Raw genomic sequence first — 10,125 nt, forward strand, 5'->3', positions numbered from 1 at the left:
TCCAGGGTGGGGGAACCCCACCCTAGCCTGGGAACTTGGCAATCAAAGCTGGGACCACAGAGGCAATCAAAGCCTCTCTGTGTAACAAAAATGAAATAATACTCCTTATTGTTCCTAAAGGTAAAGGTAGTCCCCTATGCAAGCACCAGTCGTTTCCAACTCTGGGGTGACGTTGCTTTCACAACATTTTCACGGCAGACTTTTTACAGGGTGGTTTGCCATTGCCTTCCCCAGTCATCTACACGTTTCCCGCAGCAAGCTGGGTACTCATTTTACCAACCAAAAGCACACGCTGCTCCTACTGTATGATGGATCAATGTCCTATAGAAAAAAATATAGAGCTATGATATAAGTCCAACAATATCCAACACCAGTCCAATATTGTTTTGAGTGCAGAGACTCTTCTTCTTGGGACCATGTGCAAATTGTCTTCATATCCTTCTGAATTGGCATTCATAAGGATATGAAGACAATTTGCAGATGTTCCAAGGAGAAATGAAAACAAAGCCATGAAAGTGAGACAAAATTTAAAAGAAGCACCACTTAACTACTGAATCAACAGCAAAGAAGAGGGCATTGATCCATCATATAGTAGGAGCATTGTGCTTTCAGTTCTGGAAGGATTTTGTGTTGCATAAATATGCTTGTTTATATTATGTTTGGTTATCACTGTAAGCACTGTGTTTGTTATTAGTAAACAGGTAGGAACAATATGGAGTATTATTTCATTTTTGTTACATGGAGAGGCTTTGAGGTGTTTTCTTACTCCACATACTCCCCTTTTAATATTTTCTCTCGCGTTGCAGGGAGCAGGTGGTCACCCAATGGTAGAGCAACATCTCCAAAGGGCAAAGAAGCAAAAGGCACCATCCCATAAAGGGAAGGTGCCCCGCTAAAAGGGCTGGCCATACCCAGTTGACCAGCACCCGCACAAGCCCCGCAAGGCCCCCCTTTCCCGCTAAACCCAGGCCAGGTAACAGGGAACCCAAACCCAGAGGCAGAAGGCATGCCTGAACCAGACGAGGGGCACCCTTGTCCAGCCAATAAGGTGGGGCCACAAGGACCCCATGGCCAAGCCTGACCACTACCCACCTGTAAATTTCCGGTCAACTTACCAGCCCATCCAGAAGGAGCAACCGCCGTCCCCAGACCAAACGCTCCAGCAGCTGCTGCTGCATCCGCCCCACTGGACCCAGCATCCATAGATGCACCAGCAGACCTGCCCTCAAGGAGAGAAAGCCTAGTTAAAATATTAGCTTGGTGACCCCTTCTGGATGTCCCAGGACCGTCTAGCTCCCCAGGACAAGGCAGACCTGACGCTTGCTCCAGCGCCCTCAGTCTGCTCATAATACTAGCCTCCACCACCCCATCACCCTCCTCATCAGACGAAGATGCAGGAGGAGGAGGTCTCTTAGGTGGTGCCCTAGGTGCCTTGGGCGCCGGCTTCTTGCCCTTAGACTTCCCAGACCCCTTACCACCAGCCATGATGACAACACAAAACTCTTAAGAACTTTACACAAACCCTTCTAATGGATGAGCCCCAAAATGGCCGATGCCTTGTTACCAGGCAAATTGGAGCCTAAAATGGCCGACAGCCCTGTTACCGGGCAAAACCGCAACTTAAAATGGCTGCCGCCACCCCCATGGCTGAATAAGCCCAAGATGGCTGACAGACCTGTTGCTGGGCAAAATGCTGCCTGAAATGGCCGCCGCCGCCCCTTCAATTGAATAGACCCAAGATGGTGGCCCGCCCTGTTACCGGGCATAAAATAAGGACCCCAGTGCCCGCCTGGAAAGCTGTAATGGTAACACCAGGCCACACCCTAAAGGAGCTGCCTAAAAGGCCACAAACCAGCCCCCCAGCCAGCCAAAGAATGGAAGCCTGAGTCAACCTCGAGCCGGCTACCTAAAAAACCCAGCTTCCACCGGGGATCAAACGCAGGTTGTGAGCAGAAGAATGGAAGGCTGAGTCAACCTCGAGCCGGCTACCTAAACAACCCAGCTTCCGCCGAGGATCGAACTCAGGTTGTGAGCAGAGCTAGAACTGCAGTACTGCAGCCTTAACACACTGCACCACGGGGCTATATCACATGGAATGGATGGCACGCTTCAGGCACCCAGGGGAACAGCAGATCCCACCCCCGGGATTCCAAAACCACACACAAAAGCAGCCCGCCGTCCAACAGCACAGCCTCCCAACGCTCCAGAAGCCCACGCTGGACCACCCCCCTCCAAAAACAAAAAGGACTCAGCCAAGACGCCAGCAGAGCAGATCAGCAATGATGAAATCCTCCCGACGCAAGCAAAAACGTCCTAGCTGACCAAGGAGCCTTCAAAACATCCCCAGCCGACAACGAAGCCTTCAAAACGTCCCAGCCGAAGACGCGCCCGATGCAGACTGAGAGGAGCACAGGTCTGGCTGTCAATCAGCCAGACCTCGCTTCCCAGCCTGCGTGCCAGAACGGGCGCCCTCTGTCTCTCCCCGTCCGGGGAGGCAAACTCGTGCCTTTGCAGCCCAGCCGCTGCGCGGCGGGCTGCAGGCACCCGATTATTTAATTTTTGTTACATGGAGAGGCTTTGAGGTGTTTTCTTAGCCTGAAAACTTGGCAGCCCTATCTATTAGTAACTTAAATTTACTTTTAAAAATAAAAACACACAGAAAAAAATCTAATTACTTTCCATTTAGAAGGATTACACATCAAATGCTTTGATCCACTCGGACAACAGCACATCATGCTTGCTTACTGGTTCTCTTTAAATGCCTCATTCAAAGTGCATGAATTAATGGTATACTTTATACCACATTACAATGGTGTTGACATTTTTAAAAATACCTTCTTCTCCAATAAGGTCAATTACTCTTGTATAAAATCCTACAGTTAGTAAAACTTTCTTGCTCAGAGACTGGTGACAGTTGTAACACCAAGGCTGGGTCAGGCATCCCAGTGATGGAGGATTCTTAATTTGTTTTTTTCAAATGCAGCAAACCACTGTTGTGACATAATGCTAGGAGAAGTTGAAGGCAACACAAAAGTGGAAGACTCAGGATCAAAATGGACTGGTTCAGTCAAGGAAGTCATGGTGCTCAGCTTGTAAAAAAAATAAAGACAAAACATTTGCTTCTGCCCAGTTTAACACCTGTTAAAGCCAGGTGCCCTAGATGACCAAGTAATTCATCTGTCTATATGGTCAGGCCAGCCTTCAGTCCCCTAGGACCTACTATCCTGTAACTCAAAAGGTCGGAGTTGAGAGATCTGAAATAGATTTTGAATTTCTAGTCAATATCTAAGAAATCAGACATGCTTTCACGTCAGTTACATATCTGACCACTACAAAGTGGATATATCTGAGTTTCTATGTGCCACCCTTCTCAACATTTCCATGCAAAACCATAATATTTTCCTGTAAATGAGAGAGACCAAAGAGCTTATATTCTGTTCATGTTATTCTTGTTATTTCTTCAGGTTTTTTTTTTCCTGAACTCAGATATATCTTGGCACATCTTGGCCTGTTTATCCTATGTCATTTAGCAGCTGGATTTAGGTTCTTAGAATATATCTGATGTAGTAATAGGTGTGAATTTTTCTTTTGATTTTGACCTTATTTAATGTAATCAGACACAGACATGTATTAATTAAGTTTGTTATAAAAACAGGATAAATAATATAGCAGAGGAAAAAGAGTCTCAGCCTCCGATCACAATTAAGTGAGCTGAACTCTTGGGAGTAATTTGCCATGCACAGAATATAAATGGGTCTCTTTCTCATTTACACATCCTTTTTTGATTTGGGTTAGATGGAAATTAGGAATGTGCATTGTAGCAAGTTCCACAACCAGATGTAAGGAATCACATTGGTGATAGGATGTATGCCTTTTAGCAGCTGGAGAAGAAATTGAAGCTGACGTTATTAAGGTTCTTATACATTTTCTCATTGTGTTTAGTACTGCTGATGTCTTTTGTTCTGCATCATAGCTTCCAGAGCTCTCTTCAATCCTGATTTTATATTTATAATTAATGATACTCATCAATCTGACCATCTGAGCCTATGGAATGAAGACCCAATATTTGCAAACTCAGCTGCAATCTCAGCAGAAATTGAAACAAGAAGAGCCATTCAGAGTACTGCCTCCTCCAAGGGTATACAATCATTTGTAATATTGAACAAACAATAAGTGTGTATGTTTGTGTGTACAGAATTATTGCAGAATAGTTATAGAGTTACTCCTTCCTATCATCTATATCCTTTTACTTTACTATTTGATAGTGTTGCATTGAGCACAAATCCTGGTTAAAAGTTACAGCAGAGCCTTTAAATATAGAATAAGAGTTTGGATTAGTGTTCACTGTCCCAGTTTCCATTCTGCATGCACAATATATTCAGATGGTATTAGAGCTTTTAATGCAAAAATAATAGCTTCTATATACAGCAGCCATTTGGATAAGCACAGCTTCCAAAATTTTGGATAATATACTGAGTCATTTCCTACAGTGAATATTGGGAGTCTCTAATTGTGTGACAGGAACTGTACTTAGGTGGGAGCTAGTGCAATGCTCCCTTGAATTTAGAGTTTGGCTAAATTAAGGTTGAAGGCTTTCTTTTCTAGTCCACACCTGGGAGTCTGGTAGATTTAGGAATATAGAAACAGCAGCTCCTGTACCTAGAGCTCCAGTGAGATCACAAAAGTGTGTCCTTGCAAATAAACTCTGTTTATTTTGGCTGCTTCATTAGTGTGGATTCACTTTCATTTACTGGAATTGCTGGGGGCGGGGACAAGGAAATGAAGACTATTCAGGGGAATAGATCCAAGTAGTGTGTTAGTCTGAAGTAGTAGAACAAAATAGGAGTCAACTTGCATCTTTAAGACCAACTTAGTTTTATTATAAACGTAAGCTTTCGTATGCTCTCTAAGCACACTTCATCAGACAAGGAATCCGGTACAGTGAGCAAAGCCACACATAGCTGGTAATCAGTGTCTTAGAATGCAAACTGGTACAAATTTAAGATCCAATGACAATATAGTAAACTTTTCTGGTAGGGAGTGGTTTAGAATGCAACAATGGTACAAATTTAAGATTCAATGACAGAATAGTAAAATTAACAAATTGAGCAAACCTTTGATCTGAGTAGCATTTATGTGAAATCTTCTGAGATATAAATACCTTCCTTTTGACTCAGGCTTAATACAATATAGTCATTAACAGACATTCTCACGTTTTGACATATTACTGTTTTCTTACTTTTGCATGCTCATGCTACTCAGATCAAAGGTTTGCTCAATTTGTTAATTTTACTATTCTGTCATTGAATCTTAAATTTGTACCATTTTGCATTCTATACTACTCCCTACCAGATAAGTTTACTGACATTGGATCTTAAATTTGTACCAGCTTGCATTCTGAGCCACTGATTACCAGTTATGTGTGGCTTTGTTCACTGTACCGGATTCCTCGTCTGATGAAGTGTGCTTAGGGAGCACACGAAAACTTACCTTCTAAATAAAACTAAGTTGGTCTTAAAGGTGCACTTGACTCCTATTTTGTTCTATTCAGGGGAATTGCACTGCTATATTTTTATATATTTTAGAGAATGAGAAAGTCTTCTGGCTCCACCCCTAAAGTCTTCTGGCCCCCAGGGTCTCCAGGTATATTCTGAGTTGGACTTGGCAACTCTAAGCAAACATGCTAGGTGTAAATGCTCCCCTCTAGGGCTAGGAATCCCTCTATTGTTGACTGTCCCTGTGTATCTAATTACCTTACCAACCCTTCTCATAGGTTTGCTTTTACTCTTGTAAGACTAAATGCCCCACCAGTTGCAGAATAAATGGGATGTTTTGCACAAATTCCCTATTCAGACAGGCTTACGGGACGGAGACAGTACTGGTCGCCCTGGTAGATGATCTCCAACGGCACCTGGATCGGGGCGGTGTGGCGGTGCTGATGTTGTTGGACCTGTCGGCTGCGTTCGACACGGTCGACCATTGGCTACTGACCCGCCGCCTCGCCAATGTAGGGGTGAGGGGGTCTGCCTTACAATGGCTTGCCTCCTTCCTCGAGGATCGGGGACAAAGGGTGGCAATTGGGGGCGAGCTGTCCCAGAGGCGCACACTGGATTGTGGAGTGCCTCAGGGGGCAGTTCTCTCACCAATGCTATTTAATATCTACATGCGCCCCCTTGCCCAGATTGCCAGGAGACATGGACTTGGGTGCCATCAATATGCAGATGACACCCAAATCTATCTGCTAATGGATGGCCGGCCTGACTGCGTCCCAGAGAATTTAGACCGGGCCCTGCAGGATTTGGCAACCTGGTTGAGGAAGAGCGGGCTGAAACTGAATCCAGCGAAGACAGAAGTCCTTTGTCTGGGTCGGGGCGCTCGGGGAGGGGAAATACCTCTCCCGGTCTTCGACGGGGCGCCGTTAAAAGCGGCGCACCGAGTTAAGAGCCTGGGAGTTTTACTGGAGCCTGCATTATCAATGGAGGCCCAGATTGCAGCCACTGCCAAGTCAGCCTTTTTCCATCTAAGGCGGGCAAAGCAGTTGGCTCCCTTCCTAGAGCGCCAAGATCTGGCAATGGTGCTTCATGCAACGGTCACCTCGAGACTGGATTACTGTAATGCCCTCTACATGGGGCTGCCTCTGTGCCGAACCCGGAAGCTGCAGCTGGTGCAGAACGCAGCGGCTAGACTGTTGCTGGGACTCCCTAAATGGGAGCACATACAGCCTGGACTGCGCGAACTGCACTGGCTGCCAGTTACATACCGGGTTCGTTACAAAGTGCTGGTCATTACCTTTAAAGCCCTATATGGTCGAGGACCTGTCTACCTTAGGGACCGTCTCTCCTCATATGAACCCCAGAGAGCACTGAGGTCAGCCGGGAAAAACCTGCTGACTATCCCCGGACCGAGAGAGGTGAAGCTGCAAAGCACCCGTAACCGGGCCTTCTCCTCTATAGCCCCGAGCCTATGGAACCAACTTCCAGAGGAAATGCGGGCCCTGCGGGACCTAGAACAGTTCCGCAGGGCCTGCAAGACCTTCCTCTTCAGACTGGCCTTCCCTGATGAAAATGGAAATTGCGAAGGAAACCGCCATCAGAAAAAGTAAACATAGCACTAGCACTTTTAAAAATTAACTAATTTAATTTTAAAGCTTAACCAGATTTTAACTAAATGCTGATAATGTTTAATGTAGTTTTATTTACTTGTATAATTTAACTCTGAACCACGTTGTTAGCCGCCCTGAGCCTGCTCCGGCGGGGAGGGCGGGATACAAATAAAATTTGTTGTTGTTGTTTGTGCCTGTGCATCTGGAGAGATCTTCCATTGGAGCGATGCGTGACCTTCTACTTCCTGGCAGATATAGACCCTGAAATTACTGTCCCAGTAGTGATATACTTAGCAGTTATAATAGCATTGAAACCAAAATAATTGCTATAAAGGAGAAGTTTTATTTAGTTTCATGGATTCACAGCTGTTAAATATTGATAAAAAAATTCCTTCTAAAACTCCATTTTGAACTAAATGTGAAAAGTTTTAAAATTTGGGGTTTTTTTCAGTAAAGCTAATTGATTGATGTGTATTTGTAATTTGCTTAAATAATTTGTAAATTTGTAATTTGCTTGAGGCTCTTGGTCAAATAAGTGAAATAAAAATACTAAAAGTTAAAAATAAAAGTTATAGCAGAGCCTTTAAGTATAATAAGAATATGGATCAGTGCTCAGGGAAGTATCCACTGGCCCAGTATCCATGTATAGATCATTCTGTATGTACAATATCAAAGCATGCACAAGCTGCCGACACATAGAGTCACTTTATAAAGCTTGATATAGTTTCAGCTCAAGTGGCCAGAAGGAATTGTACAATATCAGGTCACTGCAATTTAATATGAGGTTATGTGTGAAGACAGCAGGTGAGAGATCTTGTAACTGGTCCATTTTGTCCCTGATCAAGAAAATCTAATTTCTACCACTCCCCTTTTAATTCAATGTATTAATAGAACGTGATGGTGAAACAAGAAAGCCAGATTAATTGTTGCCATGACCTGGATAGCCCAGGCAAGCCCAATCTCATCGTATCTCAGAGCTAGGCAAGGCCAACCCTGGCAAGTACTTGAGGGTGACATTCAAGGAATACCAGGGTTGGGATGCAGAGGCAGGCAAATATTAAGCCATCTATTTGAAAGATCCTATCCCCAACGGTGGTTGCCCAAAGACACCAAGAATTCCAGGCACGCAAGTCCACCCCACCCCCGACGCAAAAACCAAATGCAAAAGAAAAAAAAGAAAGCTAGACTAATTGTTAATTGGCATAACTAGAATGAAATGGTTTGCCTGATGCAGAACATCCCATTTCCCCTCCCATTCAATTCAATGTAGGGCTGTCTCATAGATTGAGATGGCGAAACAAGAAAGCCAGACGAACTGTTAATTGATATACCTAGACTACAATGGTTTCCTTAATATGTCCTACAGGCAGACTGCAACTCAATATTGAGAACAAGATGCCTAATCTTACCTCTGCATCTGAATTTCTGCTCCTGGAATTTTCAGATATCCGAGAACTACAGATTTTACATTTCTTTGTATTCTTAGCAGTATACTTGGCTGCAGTGAGTGGAAATCTTCTCATCATCATTGCTGTAGCCCTGGATCATCACCTGCATACCCCCATGTACTTCTTCCTAATGAACTTGGCTGTTCTGGACATTGGCTCAGTTTCTGTCATGATACCTAAAGCTATGACAAATTCTCTCCTGAACACTAGGTCCATTTCTTATTCTGCATGTGTAGCTCAGGTTTTCTTCCTTTTCTTCCTTGAAGGGTCAGATTTTGCCATCTTAACAATAATGGCACATGATCGGTATGTTGCTATCTGCAATCCACTGCAATATGAGACAATTATGCACAGAGGAGTCTGCATTCAGATGGCAGTCAGTGCATGGATTGCAGGTATACTCAATGGTATATTACACACTGTAGGAACTTTTGCCATCACCTTCTGCTCCAACAGGATCAATCAGTTCTTCTGTGAAGTTCCACAGATGCTAAAACTCTCCTGTTCGGACATGTATCTAGTTGAAGTTGGTATTATTATGTTTGGCAGTTGCCTTGTACTAGGATGCTTCATCTTCATCATTGTCTCCTACATGCAGATTTTTGCAGCAGTGCTGAGAATCCCTTCTGTTCGTGGACAGAAGAAGGCCCTCTCCACTTGCCTTCCACACCTCACTGTGGTGTCTTTGCTTGTATTTACTGGCATTTTTGCCTATTTGAGGCCTCGTAGTCATGCTTTATCTGACCAGAATGTTCTTTTTGCAGTTATTTATGCTATCCTCCCACCCTTGCTCAATCCATTCATCTATAGCATGCGAAACAAAGAAATCAAGACTGCATTGTTGAATCTGTCTGATCGGGGTCATTTTTCAAAAATAATTGCAAGCAAAGCTTTTCTACAGAAGTGAGGTTGAATAACCTTGTTCAGAAAATTTTATGGTATAGTATGGTATAGTAAAAAGAAGGTATTAACAGAGATGAGGGCCAGTTCCATGTTTTGATGGGCCTTGGGCAAAGAGTGCTCAAGGCTCCCCCTCTTCTCCTATGTCCCTCATCATGACTTTTAACCCCTCCAACATACTCCCCACCTGCCTATGCATCTTTTGCCCACATGCTCCAGACTACTCCCACAGCCACTTGTGCGCCTGTTCTCCAATGGCACTATGAGGTGTGTGTGACAGGGAGTGTCACTATTGACCAACTCTTTCCTGGGGGCAGTGGACAACCTGGGTGGCCAAGAGCATCAAAGTGCTTTCAAGTTAGCAGGCAAAGAAAGGGCACTCAGGCAGGTGGCAGAGAAGGTATGTGGGCAGGGTCCTGCCAGAAGCCCAGGGTGCTGGCAGATGCCTCATCTCTGATATCAATGCAGATGGAAGTAGAAACTTTGGGTTTTCCCTTCATCCATGAGAAAGTGGAAAATGTTGGCGCTTTCATATGGAACTGAATGTATCCCAAACAGGTTACTGCAGTGAGGACTTCCAGAATACCCCTCCTGTCTGTGGTGCCACTGGGGCTTCTACTTCTCCTAGAAGTCTTCTTGTGCTGATAAAAAGAAGTCCTGTCAAGTCTGCTGTAT

General features: G+C 44.4%; 1 pseudogene; it reads left to right on the top strand.

Annotated features, from left to right (window-relative positions):
• Positions 1–8,497: 8,497 nt before the first annotated feature.
• On the top strand, positions 8,498–9,395 carry LOC132583411 (olfactory receptor 14I1-like; annotated as a pseudogene).
• The last annotated feature ends 730 nt before the right edge of the window (positions 9,396–10,125 follow it).

The sequence above is a fragment of the Heteronotia binoei genome, chromosome 15 (genome assembly GCF_032191835.1).
Source record: "Heteronotia binoei isolate CCM8104 ecotype False Entrance Well chromosome 15, APGP_CSIRO_Hbin_v1, whole genome shotgun sequence".
Lineage (NCBI taxonomy): Eukaryota > Metazoa > Chordata > Lepidosauria > Squamata > Gekkonidae > Heteronotia > Heteronotia binoei.